The following is a 17,298-nucleotide window of genomic DNA, read 5'->3' on the forward strand; positions in this document are numbered from 1 at the left end:
TTGGATTCATTTAACCTTCTAGTTTCTTAACTAATCTTTCTGAGTAAAGTTTTATGGAATTCACTACCACAGGAGGTGGCAGTGGCTACAAGCATAGACAGCTTTAAGAGGGGATTGGATAAACATATGGAGCAGAAGTCCTTCAGTGACTGTTAGCCACGAGGTATGGATGGCCTGATCCAGCATGGCTTCTCTTATGTTTTTATCTTCTCCTTTTGTTCTGGCTTGGCTCACTCATCAATTTTTCAAAGAAATCAGGAAACCAAATTTCCTCTGATTGTATATTACTCCCTTGAAGATTCACTCTGCTGGTCAGTGAGTCCATCTGAGGTGAGGTCTAATAGAAGAGCATGGCATGCCATTGTAACCTCCAATGACCAAACTGGCCAAGAGAGTCAATTGTGCCTGAGGTGCTGTTTTAATGCTTTTTCATGATGCTTTTTAAGTGCTTTTGTTTTTGTACCATGGCCTTCCTAGTTTTTCTCTGGGCAAGACTGACCAGGTGAGCTCCCTCCACAAGAAACAGATAGCAGGAGAAGATAATCAGTGTCCTTTTCAGAGAGGGATGCATTAAGAGGAAAGGGGGGGGAGAGAGAAAGTGGAGAAAAATCCAGGGGGGGGGAGTGTGAAAAGAAGGTGTGGAAAGAAAGAGAGACAGGCTGGAGAGGTTAGGAGAGTCTCTCAGGTCTGAACAAATTTTGAATCCAGCAGCACCATTAAAACCCATTTAAAATTTTATTCAAGGTATAAGCTTTTGTGTGCATGCACACTTCTTTAGATACATTGCAATGGAAGTTACCAGTCCATACATATAGGGGAAAACATACTGAAGGAAATAAATATATCAAAATCTGAGACTGATGGGCAGACGCCGGCCTCATGACACATAAAAAACACAACCATGAGATTTGAGTCCAATAGCACCTTTAAGACCAACAATGTTTAATTCTTGGTATAAGCTTCTTGTTCATGCACACTTCTTCAGATGGTACTGGACAGGGGTGGCCAAACTTGCTTAATGTAAGAGCCAGATAGAGTAAATGTCCGATGTTTGAGAGACACAAGACATGAACGTCTAATGTTGGTTGGAAGGAAGGCGAATAGATAGGAAGGGAGAGGTTGAAAGAAAGCTTTCAATCCATTTAAAGGGGCAAATGCCTTCTTCAAGCCTGCCACATCGAGGGCCACACAATATGTGCGAAAGAGCCACGTGTGGCTCCTGAGCAACAGTTTGGTCACCACTGGTAGTGGAGGTTGCCTGGCTTTCTCAGCGCGTCTTGCTTCCCTTTGTTCGTCCCCACTGCCGCCGCTAGAGGTCACCTCTCCCCAGTAACACCCCCAATTTCTTGATTTTAGTATCTGATCGACACCTCTGTGCTACTTTTCTGTATTTCCAGATAGGGTCGCTAGATGGTACTGCCGCAGCGGGTCACAACGCCGCTCTTGCAACCCTCCCCCTCCCCCAGCAAAGTAACCTGCGGAGAGAATAGGATCAAGAATCGGCTGTAACTTTACAAACCTCTTACCGAGGGTGGAGCAAGGACCAAACTGAGCGCTCCTACGGGGGCAGCTCAAGTGATACAGCTTCCCCCACTAGCCCCGATCTTCTCTCTGGCCTCACCCCTGCGCTCGTGTGGGTTCGTGTTCTGAGATGGGATGCGTGTAGTAGGACGCTCTGAGAGAGAGAAAGGTAGGACTTCGCTTTAAAATATATATAAATATATTTTGTTGTTGTTGTAGCTGCAGTCTTTTACAGTTCTCAGAGAGGCGCCGAGAAAGTCGAGCATGTGAGAGCCTGAGGAAGAAGCTCTCCTAACTACAGCCCCCTGCACTTGTCCACAGATTGTAAACAAGGGCGAAGGGCGAGGAGCGGTCCTTTTAAAAATCGCAGTTTCATACGGGGGGGGGGGGGCTGCAACAGTGCTTCTTTTTCACACAGCCCATCACATTTTCCAATACTATAATCCGAGCCAGGACCCCGCCTACAATGGCCATCTACCGAGGATCAAAAACCTAGGAGAAAAGAAAGTTGTGCATCTCAGTTTACATAGGTAAATGTAAAATTGTACACAATTACTTTCCACAGAAATATAATTTACCATATCGCCTATGGTGTCCACTTTCTGGGTGCTAATTGTTGTTGGGGAGTTTTTCAAGGCCCTTCTTATGGCTCATCGTCTTTAATGAGTTTTAGCAGAGTTTCCTTCCACAACAGGTTCTTCTGTGACTGCTTAGGAATCTAGCCGTTTTTATGGGGAGAGGGGGCTGTTATCTAAGAAAAAGAGGACACCTGGTCACGCAAGTGGTTGCTGTTTATAAAAGGCCAAGGTTTAGCCCAGGTTCGCATGAGGTGGCAATAAGTATAAGAGAGGCTCTGAGCATGGACAGAGTGCATCTGCCTCACCAGGGAGGAACAAGTTAGCTCCTTTTACATTTGACTGTGGAGGGAAGGGGATGTGAGTCCCTTCCAAGAGTGATCCAAACTCATAATGGCAAACCCAACCACCAACTCTTTCCCCATGAATGGATAGTCAGTGTCCTGTGTAGAATGAACTGGAAAAGGACAAGGCTCTTAATACAGTAGGGGGGGGGGAGACAGGAACCCCTAACCCATCCCCACACACCATGGTCCTTGGAGGGATCATGTCCCCATGATAATTTAAAAAGTAAAAACATTTTTAAATGGCATTGCATCCCCGTGGTGGACTTGGGGATGTAGTATTGTGTCATTTGGCCCTAGACCTGTGGGGGCACTGCCCCCTGACTTCCAGGAGGCCTCTGGCGCACAGTCTGTTTTTTTCATTTTCTTTGCCATGGCTGAGCCAGTGAAGCATCAACAGCAGCCAGAGCCAGGAGAGCTGAGCAGGGCACAGTGTACTGCCTCAGGGAAAGCAACAGGTAGAGGCAGAGGAAGCCATGTGGAATGGGCTTGGAGGGGGAGGGAATGGAGGGCGCTCCTGGCTGCAAAGTGCCAGGGTGGGGGAGAGGGAGGTGGAAGGAAACCCCTGCTAGGAAGCAAGCTGCAGTCCCTTCTTCACTCCAAAGTTTTTGGGTTGGCTGCCTCAATTTGGCCAGATTCAGAGCCTCCAGCTTTTGCCCCTACCCCAGAAAGCTTCTGAGAAATGGCAAGCCCCTCAGTGGATGGGAAAGGGTGCCCACTGACTTTTTAAAATGCCCCCCTGGCTTATAAAATCCTGGCTACGGCCCTGTTTGGACCCCAGTGAGCTTTGGGGGTTGAGGGGAGATTTGAACCTGGCTCCCCAGATCCTAGTCCAGTATTCTAGCCAGTACATCAGGTTGCAGAGCACAGATTAAAACAAGATCCGTTGTCAAAGTAAATTTAGTCTGAATGGTGTATGTAGATCTGTGAGGAGAAATAACTCTTTTTTTGCAGTTGCAGTTGTAGTTCGGTAGGGAATTCAACCACCAAGGAAGATTCTACAGAGGAAAGCACTGGCAAAACCACCTCGCTTTCCTGGGAAGCCCTTGCTGGGGTCACTATACATTGATTGTAGCTTGATGCCATTTTACACACCCACCCCACCCCCAGTTCCTGCACAGCTCCTTAGCTTCTGGCTGGACTCTCCTTCTGAAACTCTTATTTTGAAGTACTGCCACTTCAAAGTCTTTTGCCAGGGGTCCAGAAAAGTTAAAATGCCCCCTCCCCGCTGATTTTGAGTGTCTCTGTCTTTAATGACGGACACTTCCCCATGTTCGTGTAGGATTGTTGTGTATGGTTAATCTACATGGCAGAAGGGCATTGCTGGTTTGTGACAGCATGCAACACATTAGGGGATGTGCAACTGAATGCTGGTACGTGGATGTTGCTGGGTCCTTTGATAGTGCCATCTGAGTGGACATGGGAACTGAGTTTGAGTTGGAACCAGGGGTTTGTCTCAAGGTCCAATCTATGTGTTTGTATCTTCTTTGGCTGGCTGTTTTTAATTGTGTGTGTATGCCTGTAAGTCATGGCTGACTTCTGGTGACCCCTAATGGGGCTGGAAGGCAAGGACGTTCAGAGAGGTGGCTTGCTGCTTGCCTCCATGTCCTGGCCCTGGTATTCCGAGGAGCTCTCCCATCCAAAAACTTGCCAAGGTCAGCGGTGCTTGACTTCTGAGATCTGACAAGATCAGGCGTGCCTGGGCTACCCAGGTCAGGGCATTCTTTGGGTGGTTCATTGTTGCTGTTGAACAGTTGCTTTGGCCTGGGGGGAGGCTGTCTGAAAACAAGACCTCACTTACTCCCTCCATCTGACCTCTGAGAAGAAGGATCTTCTGAAATAATTTGTAGAAGTTGTTTAGCTGTGACATGGAGATGACAACCAGTGTGTAATTTCCCCCCTCCCCCACTGGGCTTGTCTTGTAGATGAAATGTTCCTTATTGGCAAACAGTCTTTGGTTAGCTTAACAGATTTAAGCATATTTCTTGTTTGCATGTTAAATTATTTTTATTCATACATACTGCATGCATTTGAGATATCGCTAAACTTCATAGAGGGAACTGGAGTGCAAAAATACAGTTTTTGTAAGCAATAGAGGGTGAAGGTAGTCTAATGTTTTAAACCAAATCTCAGTGCAAAAACAGAAGGTCTGCTTTGTGTAGTTTACTGGAATTGCCTGGGAAATTGCAAAGGTGAATACCAAACATTATATCTAGTGATTGGTCAGCAGGGGTGTGGGTTGGTTCAGATCTTTCCTGCAGTCCCATTAGGGATGCTAACCCTTTAATTGGGGCTTGGAGGTCTCCTAGAATTACAGCTCATCTCCAAACTGCAGCAACCAATGGCCCTGGAGCAAGTGGTGACATCAGAGAGAGGACTTTTTGGAATCACGTCCCTGCTGAGCTCACTCTCTTCCCAGATTCCATCCTCTCTGGACAGTGCTCCATAATCTCCAGGAATTTTCTAAGCCAGAGTTGGCAGCCTAAGTCCTCTGCCTCAGCAGTCAATTCTAAACTTGGCAAAGCTGATTTCCAGGTCACAGCATCTGCATGGAGTAACAGCCTTTTGAGTTTGTGGACTAAAGAGGGAGGCGAACCTATTCTTCTTGCATTAAGGGAGCTGTGTTAATGGAAGAGAGAGGAAGGACTGATTTTGTCACCTTTCCTCTTCTAGTGCTGCCAACTGAGTAGGGTTGCCTGGTCTGTGCTGGAAAATACCTGGAGACTTTGGGGGGGGGGGAATCTGGGGGAGGGCAAGGTTCAGGTAGGGGAGGGGCCTTAGCAGGGTACAATGCCATACAGCCCACTCTTAAAAGCAGCCATTTTCTCCAGTTGTAAAAGTGGGAGATCTCCAGGCTCTACCTGGAGGCTGGCAACCCTACTACTGTCTCATGCTTATTACCCCATGCAGGTCACATGACCCTGGAAATCAACCTTCCCCAGGATCAAAGGGATTGCTGGGTGAAAAGGAGAGTGGGAAAGATCCACAATCCTGAGCACATCACTTCATCTACCTGTAGGAGATTACGAACCTTCCGACTCCAATAAGGTCTTCTTGAGATTATGTTTCCCTTTGTTTTGTATGGATGACAATCAGTTCCCAAGAAGCACAATTCATTTACTAGTCTTACTGATAACTTTTCAAATAACTTGCCACTGTAAGTTTATTAGCCTCATATCACTGTCCTTGCTTTTAAATGTCAGTCAGTCCATTTAAAAATAGCAGTTGTACAGTTCCAGTATTGCAAGGATGGGCAAGGTATTTCAGCATGGGCTACATCTATGCAGTAATATTTAGATTAAACTAAATTCAGATGTACTCCAAAGAAATAGATGAAAGTAAATTATCTGTCACTGCCACAGAAACCATTTAAACAGTTGATCATATATATTCATAACAGACAAAAGTGCATTATATTTAATTACATTCTGGAGCAAAGCAAATGTCCAAACAAATATTGTCAAACAAATATTATCAGACTTACAAACAAATATCATCATGGAGCAATGCAAACATACAAAGAAACGCCTTTTTTTTTAGCAGGAATGCAGTACTGGCTGGCTTGGTGCCAGGGGGTGTGGCCTGATATGCTAATGAATTCCTGCTGGGCTTTTTCTACACAAAAACCCTAAGTTAAACAATGGTGACATCAAGGGGCATGGTCTAATATGCAAATGAGTTCCTGCTGGGCTTTTTCTACCAAAAAAGCCCTGCAAATAAATATTATCAAGGATGTCTGTTGAAAATCAGATGTAGAAGTTTTGGAGTATAATTGAACAAAAAGTCATTGGGTAGTATCAGCGAGTTACAGTACTCCTTGAAGATAATCAAGTCAACGAGTTACAGTACTCCTTGAAGATAAATAAAGGCCCTTGATTGGTATGAAAAAACATAAGGGACAATTGAATGGGAATTAGAAGGTCTGGCAGACAGAAAATAGCTTAGCATTAGCAGCTAATGCTGATTAGAGTGATATCTTTTCAGTAACACATTTCCAAAGTGTGACCCCCTGACTGTATTAAAATACTAACAGACACTATCTGTTTTAATAAGTGTATACATAATGAAACATTGTTGAAAGTTTCACATGATTACAAAGTATAGTAATTAGTATTGCCTGAGGTAGCATGTAGGAGAGAATATTAAATATCACAATTGACTGAGTGAATGTACTGATTTTGCATACCTGGTGACTAGTTACTTCCTGGAAATTCCAAAAATCTCCATTTTCTTCACTGACTGCCTTAAGCAGTCTAATTATTAAAGAACTATCAACTATCAAAGCTGCTAGTGACTGAAAATTCCAAAATGCCTTTACAGTGCCTATTAAGAGTGATAATCGTGCAGACTGTTGTTTCAATTTGCCTCTGGCAATTTAAATTCTGTATTGAATATGGATACAGCACAATCAGCATTTACATACAAATACAGAAAAGTCACCTGGATTTTTTTTTTTTTTAAAGTCTCAAGTCTATTAGACTGATGGAGCTTTTGGCTCCAGACTGTACTTGGAGGTTGATTTAAAAAAAAACCCACCTGTCTCAGCTAATGCAGATATGCTTGTACAAGATGTACTTTACAATCTACATGAAGATTTATTCTATAGAAGTACAAAATGCCATTACGGAGAACTGGGGGAAGCTGAACACTCTTGTTGCTTTCCTGTCAGGGAAACATAATAGGAATGACATTATATAATCTATTGAGCTAATTTGTATGTCAGACCTCCGCTTTTCTTACCAGAGAAATTCTCAGTAGATTGAAATTAGTTTTGTCTCTTTTGAATGCTTGGCATCTATTCAAGATGCAAAATAGGATGAGTTATAACTTGAAAAAGAAGGCACATCCTGGTGCCAGAATCTGCCAGAAGTGCTTATAGTTGTTATCTATATAATTCTTAAAAATATTTCTTGTTCTCCTTGTAAGTGTTGAGTTAATGATTCCCATCAAAAGATTTGTTCAATGTATCTCTTCATTTGAGGGTGGGTTTTTTTTTTGTAATGCTTAGCCATCGACAGACATGGTTTGGTTTTCCCTCTTTGTTTTGTTAAAGTGCCTTTCTCTTTGAACAGCCTGTCATAAGAACAGGAGTCTTGCTACCACAAATAATGCAACAGGGCACACTGCTTATCTAACCTGAATCCCTTCCTGAGAGATGCTGGCGCAGGGGTCCTTATTTCCTCTTCTTCTTCATTAATATTGTGCAGTATCAACTTAGTGAGGAACAAAACTGCACTCCTTTTTGGGTTGTGGAGGATAAAATAGATGTGTCCTGAGTGACCAAGACATGATCAGAAGAAACTGATGGGGTTTAACTCCATCTGATTATGTGGTTGTTCATCAACCCTTCTCCAGAGGTGTATATGGGGGGCGGGGGCAGGGCGGGGTTGGCTATCATCTTCTGTGAGTCTTTTCCTTATCTTCTGTGGGTCTTTTCCTTTTCACAAATTAAAGGTGTGAACTGTTGCCAGATTTGATTGTCTGTTCCTTATGTTAGGTCCTAGGGATAGAGAAGGCATGTGGTGAACAGAAGGCTGTCCTGCCCCTGAAGGGGGGAATAGCCACTCACTTGAGTCTGTGGGAGTGTGATGACATTCAGTCATCTTTGTGAAGGCTGGAGGGAAACTCAGCAGTGGAGTTTTGCCTCAGGGAGAGAGCAGTGAGGGAGCTCAGGTCTGGATCATGAAAAGAGCAAGCAAGGTAAAGGGTAGCTCTGCTTCTCCGTAGTGTGGCAGAGTAGATCGGCTCTACTTCTTGCAGAGAACAGAGGACCCAATTGTCAGGTGTGTCTCTGGCAATGAGCAGACCTTTCAGTCTGACTCTTGGGAAAGGGCAGGCTGCTATGGGTGGCATCCTCTGTGCATGTGTTAGGGTGCAACCTAGTGTTTTACTGGTGAAAGCCTGTTTATGCTGGAAAGTATTAAAGAAAACTGAAACTACTCTCTATATTACTGTGCCTCAGCCAGGTTTCTCTTTTGTCTACCTGGAGACCTGTGCTGCTGGTCTGTTGTAAAAAATCAATCTTCATTGTTAATATATAGTTCCTCCCTTTATCACTTCCATATTCTGCTTATGCACCACAAAACTTTGGGCCCTTGTTGGCTCCTAAGTGTGAGTCTTTAAATTATTAGGAACTGATTAGGTGTGACCCTTGTTTGGAGTATTTTTGCTAATTTGATTTTAAAAATATGTCCTGATTTTATAGTTGGGAAGGTAGAAATGTCCAGTACATCATCTGGTCCACTTGTAGATCATTTTAACCCAGTTATCATAAGGGATGTCAGTGGGTTCTTGGAATCCATGAGGGCCCTCACTGGTGCTCTGGATCCAATCATATATGCAGAGCCAGCGTGTGGGAGTAGGCAGGGTAGGCAGCTGCCTGGGGGTGCTGCTGGGCGCCCCCTCTCTCCCCTGATGAACTGGGCCCGAGGTTTGCATACTGTGCTCCTCGTGAGGAGCGTGGCACACAAGCATCAATGCAAGATGCCTGAGCGAGGCCAGGGCTTGCGTACCTTGTCCCCTGGCCTGCTTGATGATGTCACTCTAGGAGACCCATTTTGAAACCCTATGTTGTTGTGGAAGCTAACTGGGTGATTTTTGATTAGTTACATACTTTCAGCCTAACGTACCTCACAGGGTACTGTGGGTAAAAAGGAGGGGAGGAGAATAATGTAAGCTGCTTTGGTCTGCACTGTTGTCTGGGAGAAAGCTGGGGGGGAAATAAATGAAATAAATAAATAGTAAATGTAGCTGAAAATGGGAGGCAGGTAAAAGGTTTGTGAATGGCTGGGAAGGAGAGAATGAGGCAGGGAAAGAGGAGATGATATGGTGTTTGCTTGCAGGAGGGAAAAAGGAAATTATGTGTGGAGGGGGATAATAATAATAATAATAAAATTTTATTTATATCCCGCCCTCCCCGCCTAAGCAGGCTCAGGGCGGCTAACAACATCCATAAAATTATACAATACAGTAGCTATACAAAACTTTAAAATCAACATTATCTAAAAACCATTCTAATGTACATTTAACATACCTTGACAGTAACAGTGGTGTTCCTGGCGCTATTCTGTCAGTTTACATGATAGCGAAGATCCCTGAGGCAAAATCATTTTGGCAGATCCATTTATTCAGCGATCATTAATCAACAATCTGCAAAGGCCAACCTAATACAGGATACAGTAGGGCTGTCAAGTTCTCGCTGGGAATGGGGGATCCCCCACTTTGGCAGGCCCCAACCTGCTGGCAGTGAGGAAGTTGCAGAGGATCCCCGCCCCCAAAGACTCCCATCGCCGCACAGTGTGTGCAGCGCCCAGAAGTGACGTATTGCACTAGGCACATCATGCTGGGATACTCTAGGAATTAACAGAAACTCTTATGGTTTCATGTGGGGATGCTCTAGCAATTTTGGAGGAAACTCTATGGTCCAGCAGCCACAGGGGATTTGGCAACCCTAGGATACAGGGGTAAGTGAGGTGCCACCCCGTAAGTCCTTGAGAGTTCCTACCATCCATGTTGACTTGGCCAAGTGGCCAGCACCAAACAGCTGGGCCACAGTTTGCACAGGTACAGGCTGCTGAGTGGGGAGCTTAAGACAGAAGGGTAGATAAAGATAGGTTGACTGCTGAGTGGAAAAGAGATAGAGCTGCCAACTCCAGGTTGGGAAATTCCAGGATATTTGGAAAGTGGAGCCTGGGGAGAGTAGGGTTGGCAATCCCCAAGTGGGGGCAGGGGATCCTCCAGTTTGGAGGCCCTCCCCCTGCTTCAGGGTCATCAGAAAAGGAAGGGGGAGAGAAATGTCTGCAGGGCACTCCATTATTTCCATTATTCAGTCAATTCTGATTTTTCAAGAATATTTCTTTCATTTTTAAAGATACCAAGCTGAAAGCTTCACCATTTCTGCAAGCTTTTTATGAAAGTGGGTAACCAATAGCCTCCAGCACTAGCCTTGGAGAAAACTCTCAAAGAATTCTCCTGCACATTCTAACCTATATTGCCACAATTGAACATAGCTGCTAGTGATTTAAAATGACACCCAATTAATATAACAACGGCTGGGAATCCCAATCATCCCCCAACTATATAATATAGTTTCATTTCACATACAATTTATTCATAAAGTCATCTCATAAAAAAACAAGTTAAGTCCAAGGCATCTTTAAAAATATTCTTGAAAAATCAGAATTGACTGCACGTGGAATGCTTTTGGCATTGGCATTGGCACTTTAATTTACCTGCGGAGGTGGGCAAATGGTCTACAAGCGCTTTAAGTCGGAAATTGACATGATGAACGGGAAATAACTTTGGAACTTTATTCTTCGCACATTGGACTTTTGAATTTGTGACTTGTATATTGTGAAGTGATATGTACTTTGTGAAATGTGTTTTTGAATAATCAGTTTATATTTATAAACTTACCTTTAATATTTATTCGTTAATTTTTCACAGTTCTTTTGGTCTTTCACAACCTCCAGGTGGGGCCTGCAGATCTCCCACTTTTGCAACTGATCTCCAGCTGGCAGAGATCAGCTCCCCTGGAGAAAATGGCTGCTTGGAGGCTCTGTAGCATTGTACCATGCTGAGGCCCCTCCCCTCCCCAAACACTGCCCTCTCCTGGATCCACCCTCAAAGTCTCCAGGTATTTTCCAACACAGACCTGGCAACTCCAGGTAATCCTCACAACAGCCCTGTGATTTAGCCCATTATTATTTCCTTGACACCAATTGGGAGCTGAGGCCAAGAAAGTTGTTGCTTGCCTTGTGGTTTCATGGCTAAAGCTGAGCTGGGGATTTTCTTACTCTTCATGGCAGCCTTATGCAGCATCAGTTTTCTGTCCCAAGCATGCCCACTTGCAATACATGGTTGTTAATATACAGCTTCTGTTCTGATATTGTTTGTATGACAATGGCAAAATGTGATATTGGGTAGGCAGCAGGAACAGCTTTTATGGTAGAAGAGGTTAGCCGTGCATAGTGGCCGCATCCTATTTATTTTTAGTTATTCAAACACTCAGAACTTCAAGTTCTAGCCTGCAGTGTGTAAACTTACTAAAATCATCAATAATGTAGATGGAATTCAGTTTGTATGGTATAGGATGAACTGCTGTGGTGTTGGCACTTATGAGGCAAGTCTGGTAAATGTGTACGGTCCAGAAAACAGATAAACAGAATAGAGATTTTAAAGTTGTGTTTACACAGTCATTAAAATTATATAACTTGGCACATTGGGTTTTTTTGCACCTTGATTTGTTCCCATAAAGTAGAAATTATAGGCATTTTCAATCTCTTAAATTTGCTTTTTGATAAAGAATTCAGATTAAAAACCAGCTCCATTGGGAATAGTCCATTTTAAATCCAAGTGCTTCAGTTTATTTGGGTGCTCAATCCAGGTTATAAAATGTGGCTATTAGAATATAACACGTGTATTTGACATTTTGGCAGGCCAATGAGAAGTCTTACTTTTACCACCCATCTGCAGTGACAAAATTACTTCCTAGTTTCTTTAACATTATGGTTCTTATTCGCGTTTACCAAGGTTGGTTGGTTCAAAATAAGCCAGATAAAACAACCAGTTTTCACATTTGTTGATAAACACAAGGAATTTCAAATTATATTTGATAGGTTAATTTCTGTGGTTTCCATCAAGAGTTTACTTTTGCCAAGACGCAAGAAATGCACAGCATTATTAAGAGTCTGAAAACCAGTTCATCACCAGATCTTTCTCATTTTCTTGGTAAACTTTAGCATTTACTGTTATCTATGGAATAAATTAGTGTGTGATAATTTATTGTTTCCTGTTGGCCTGCCAAAAGGTCCACAGTTTTCTGTAAATGTGAGCATTTATTACATTTTGGTCATTTCTGTTAGCATGTGCATAAGCTATTTCCCTAGTCCATCAAGGGCAAAACCACATTTCAGTCAGGCTTCATAAATCTGGATTCATTCATTGACAAGAGGCTGTTTTCATATACAGATTCCATGGCTGGATCCTGGTGTCTATTAACTGATCTACATATGAGCTTCCTTTCCTGGGAGCAGGCATAGCAGATGCAGTGGAGATGAGGCTACTGTCTTGACAACACTGATCACCTGTGTGGTGATATAACCCTTTCCCCTTACTTAGAGGGATTAAGTCTAATAGTGCCAGCCATTAGTTCAACTGAATAGGCAGGGCAGTGGTCCTTAACTTGGTGCCCATGGATGCCGTGGCACCTTATTATGTGTTTCCTGGTGTCCACTTCTTTCTTAGATAAGTAACTTTGTCCTGTCCGCTTTCTTCTTCCCCAGAGAATCTCTTTCCTAAAGCTAAGAACCAATCCTGACTTCACCTTTATTGGAACACAAGGTGCTTCAGAAGAGCCCAGGAGGTATTTCCTCTGTGTCTGCAAGGAACAACCATTTGAAAATGGCTGCCTCCATCATAGATGCTCCCAGCATTTTGCAACTGGTCCCAGCCAACCCCCGGAAGTCTAACACCTATTCTCAACATTCCAGAAATGTTAATGGTTCAACAAGGTTGAGCACCTAGGGTTGCCCAGTTGGACCTCCTCCCCAGAAGGGGACTTGAGGGGGGTGTTCTCGGAGGGGGCAGGGCATCCCAATGCAATTACATGATGTTGGGGATGCAGTCCTGCCCCCAACAGTGATCATCCCCCTCCGTCTCCTTCTGCTAGATTTAAATGGCCCTACAATGGATCCGGTGAGCACATGGCCCACTGATCAGCTGGAGGGCCCTTTAAATCTGGCAAGAGGGGAGGGAGAGGGGCAGCTGCTGGCTGCAGACCTGAACACCAGATAGCAATTTGCTGCTTGGAATATGGGTGAGTACAGCCCCACTTGCAAAAAGCGCTTAAAGGGTCATCCCTTTAAATACTTTTTTTGGGGAGGCAGATTTCAATGAAAGATTACATATTTTTGTTAGGAGATCCACAAGTTCAACTTTGAGTTCTTTCAGAACTCTTGGATGTATGCCATCCGGACCTGGTGACTTATTAGTTTTTAATTCGTCAATCAGTTGTAGGACCTCCTCTCGTCACCTCAATCTGACTCAGGTCTTTCAACGCCCCTTCCAAAATTAGTGGTTCTCATCTTCCACAGTGAAGATGGAGGCAAAAAATGCATTCAGCTTCTCAGCCATTTCCCTCTCCTCCTTCAGTAATCCTTTGACCCCTTGGTCATCCAAGGGCCCCACTGCCTCTCTGGCTGGTTTCCTGCTTCTAACATATTTGAAGAAAATGTTATTGTTCGTCTTTATGTTTTTTGCAGTATGCTTCTCATAGTCCCTTTTTGCCTGCCTGAACACAGTCTTGCATTTGATTTGCCACAGCCTGTGTTCCCTTTTATTAATCTCACTTGGACTAGCTTTCCACCGCTTAAAGAAGCCCTTCTTACCTTTTACAGCTTCCATTACTTTGTTTGTTAACCATGCAGTCCTTTTCTTATACCTGTTCGTGCCTTTCCTAACTTGTGGTATATATTTTATCTGAGCTTCTAAGATTGTAGTTTTAAATAGCCTCCAAGCTTCCGCAAGGGTTTGGATTGTATTTACCTTTCCTTTCAGTTTCCTCTTCCTCTCCCTAGGCAGTGGCCTACCTGGTAGTGTCAACCCTACTCCTGTCAGATTTAAAGGGCCCGTCAGCTGTTCATCAGGCCAGGTGCTCCTGCAATCATCTGTATGGTTCTTTAAATCTGGCAGGAGAGGAGGGAGAGCAGTGGCCACGGTTGGGAGCAGGGCTTTCTTCACTGCGCAGCTGACCTGGGGTGGGAAGGAACCCCAAAATTGGGGGAAACCCCACCCAGACCGGGAAGCTGGCAGCCCTATGAACAAGAGGTTCAGAGATATAAGAATTGTATAGGGTAGCCACGTAGTCCTGATTTTAAAATTATGTATTTACAAGTGGGGGCCATGAAACTTGTGTGGCTGGATTCCCAACCCCTCTCATTGCTGAGCCTTTGTGAGCCTAATTTGTTACTACGTGCAAACCTCACCCTGAGAACTCAAGGTAAACTTGGCTGGGAAGTTGTTCAGGGGTTCCAGAAGTAGGAGCAGGAATAAGAACTCAGTGGATGAGCGGTGGCCTCTGACACCATGTTTGGAGGAACTCTCCACAGCATTGCCAGATGGGAAAATAGTCCCATTCATCTTCCTCAAGTACATGGGTGGGAGTCAAGAAAAGTCCTGATGGTTCTATTGGTACCAATGGGCACCATGTTGGGGTGCTAGTAGATTTATACCTAAAATAATCATACATCTCAGAACAATGCACTATCAAAAACATTAAAAAGGCATTTGTCCAATTGTTGTTGAATGTTTCACACTTAAGATTTAATAAACTATTTTAAAAAAACTGAATAATCCTGCTTTCCAAATCTTAAGCATGTAAGCACTTGCATGGTGTGAAAGTTCTGATCTCCGAAGCAAGTAATGACAAAATTGCTAAGTTTATCTTTGTTCCCGTGAATTGTGTTTTTCATTAAGGCACTGCACTTCCTGAAATAAAATCTGTTACAGAGATATTTGATACTATATTTGCCAAATTAGTCGCAGAATGCAATGTGATCTTAGCTTTTTATTTACGTCTGTAAGATGCTAAAACAAAGCTCTTTTTGTGTTAAAGTTGTGGACCTGTAATGTAATGGTCTTTCTTAGTGGAGAATGTTGAATGAAATAGACTTATGAAACTGTCTTAAAGAAATATTTTTAGTTGACAGGGTAAAAATAAAATATCTGCTCTTTAAATTTCTATATAAGTCTGTCTTAAAATGCACAAAAAGGGGTGTGTGAAGACAGAAAACAGGTTTTGTTTCAAAGCAAATGATCTTTGTCAGGAGCTAGTGCACAGATCTGTGGTGAATGCTGCTTTTTGTGCATGGAACTGTCTGTCATATCTATTATAGTGAACAGGGGAGTGCTTTCTTTTGGAGCCTCAAGGTGGTCTCCACTCATCTGAAAATGAGTTTTTCTGTATTCAAGGAAGAAGGCAGTTAAGGCTGCCCGAATAAAAACATGTGTGTTTCCTTTGAAAAGTGAACCTCAAGAGGCTGATTCATAACTGCCTAATAAGGCTGAGTTCAGATGTCACAGTTAAACCTTAATTAAGAACTGCAGTTACAGGAAAGGGAAACAGAACTCAAAACTAATTGGAGTTAGTAGAAGTTTTCCATCTTCAGTCTCCTGGGCTGGCCTCTGGACCTCAGTAACAGCTGGGTCTCTTACCTCCCCCAAGCTGCTTACAGCATCGTTCCCCTCTCTTCCATTGTACTATTGCAACTATTACCCTGTGAGGTAGGTGGACTGAGAGAGAGTGGTGGCAGGCCCAATGTCACCCAGCAAGATTCCATGGCAGGGTGGGAATTTGAATTTGGGCCCCTCAGATCCTGTTTTGACATTGTAAGGAGGAGGGGAGAAGGAAAAAGGAGGGAGGGAGGGAGAGCGGCAGGGAGCATGACAATTAGGTTTGCTCGTGGTACCTGATTTAAATCTAAGAGGTTTATACAGGTTGTTGCTGTCTGTTACCTTTCTCCTTTGCTCTGCAATATTCCATTGGTTTTGTTTGGTCAACAGATGCAGCCAAAAAGAAATTAGGTTCCTGACTGTTGTTTGATTTCCATAGCCCCTCCTCACCTTTCATTGTACAACATTGTCCATATATTGCAAAGTATAGAAAGCAACTCTTAGGTATGTTTTCTCCAGCGTGTATTGAAACCAGTACTTTGTACTTTATTTGTCAGCGCTTTTTTTTTTAGTAGGACCGCACAGGAACGCAGTTCTAGCTGGCTTGGCATCAGGGGGTGTAGCCTAATATGCAAATAAGTTCCTGATGGGCTTTTTCTACAACAAAGCCTTGTGTGAAACAATTGTGATGTATGGGGGTGTGGCCTAATAGGCAAATTATTCCTGCTGGGCTTTTAATTAAAAAAAGCCCTATTTAGAATTTACCTGTTGTGAATCTTAATTAATTGCTTGCTGGGAGGCGCTAAATAAACTAATTTTTGTCTGGCCTTTTTTTCTGTCCCACTTTAAGTGGAAAAAGAAATTATGTAAATGAGAGCAATATTATTTACATTTGAGGGGCACCTTGTAAGATTATCTGATGCCTGGAATCCAAAAAATGTTAAGAGTGCTGTATAAGTATTTGAACAAACTGAAACTACTACAGACAATAAAAGCTTCTCAGATTCTTTTTAAAGGGCACAACAGGAACAAAGTGTTAACCAGGCTAGGCAAGGCCTGAGTGGACATAATTCTTCCAAACCTTTTCTGTCAGCAAGACAGATCATTCATGCATTTGAGCTGTTTCCGCAAAGAACTGCAAAACCTCCATCCTGCTCTCAGTTCATGTGACTTTCCTGAGCCTGAAAGACTTTTCCTGTGATTAACTCTAGTATTTTCACCAATAAATGATCTCTGAGGTGAAGACTAGGCTGGTCGTTAGCCTGCTGGGGGTGGGAGATCTCCCACCTCCAGCTCCTGTTGCCTGCTGGTGCTCAGGATGCCAGCGGGAGGGGCAATGGTTTTATGTCACTTCCACAAAAAAACTGGAATTGATGTCACATTGCTCTAGGAATCACCAGAGACTCCTTGGTCCCCCCCCCCCAAGTTATATAATGCTATCACCCAGTTGTGCCCCACCATGCCCCTAGACTCCTGCCAGTTGCCAGCTTCTGCTGGCAGTTCTGCTGATCAAAGCCAATATTTGTAGCTTCATCAGTTAAGCTCCTATCAGTATCTTTCTTCATATAAAACTTTTTAATGTTTATGCTGTATGTGAAAATATCCCCCCCCCCACCATTGTGATCCTGCCCCTCCCCTGGGCATAGTTCTGCGTCTGCAGGTGAATCACTGTGTGGTGGAGAGGATCA

The 17,298-nt window shown here is 43.5% G+C and overlaps 1 protein-coding gene across 1 annotated transcript in view; it reads left to right on the forward strand.

Moving 5' to 3' along the window:
• The first annotated feature begins 1,483 nt into the window (after positions 1-1,483).
• The window catches only part of ANKRD6 (ankyrin repeat domain 6), a 113,331-nt gene continuing 97,516 nt past the window's right edge, over positions 1,484-17,298 (forward strand). The window contains exon 1 of the mRNA XM_060237120.1: positions 1,484-1,690. The gene's annotated coding sequence lies outside the window, so the exon portion shown is untranslated. The remainder of the gene's footprint in view (positions 1,691-17,298) is intronic.

This window comes from Heteronotia binoei, chromosome 1 (assembly GCF_032191835.1).
Source record: "Heteronotia binoei isolate CCM8104 ecotype False Entrance Well chromosome 1, APGP_CSIRO_Hbin_v1, whole genome shotgun sequence".
In the NCBI taxonomy this organism is placed as follows: Eukaryota; Metazoa; Chordata; class Lepidosauria; order Squamata; family Gekkonidae; genus Heteronotia; species Heteronotia binoei.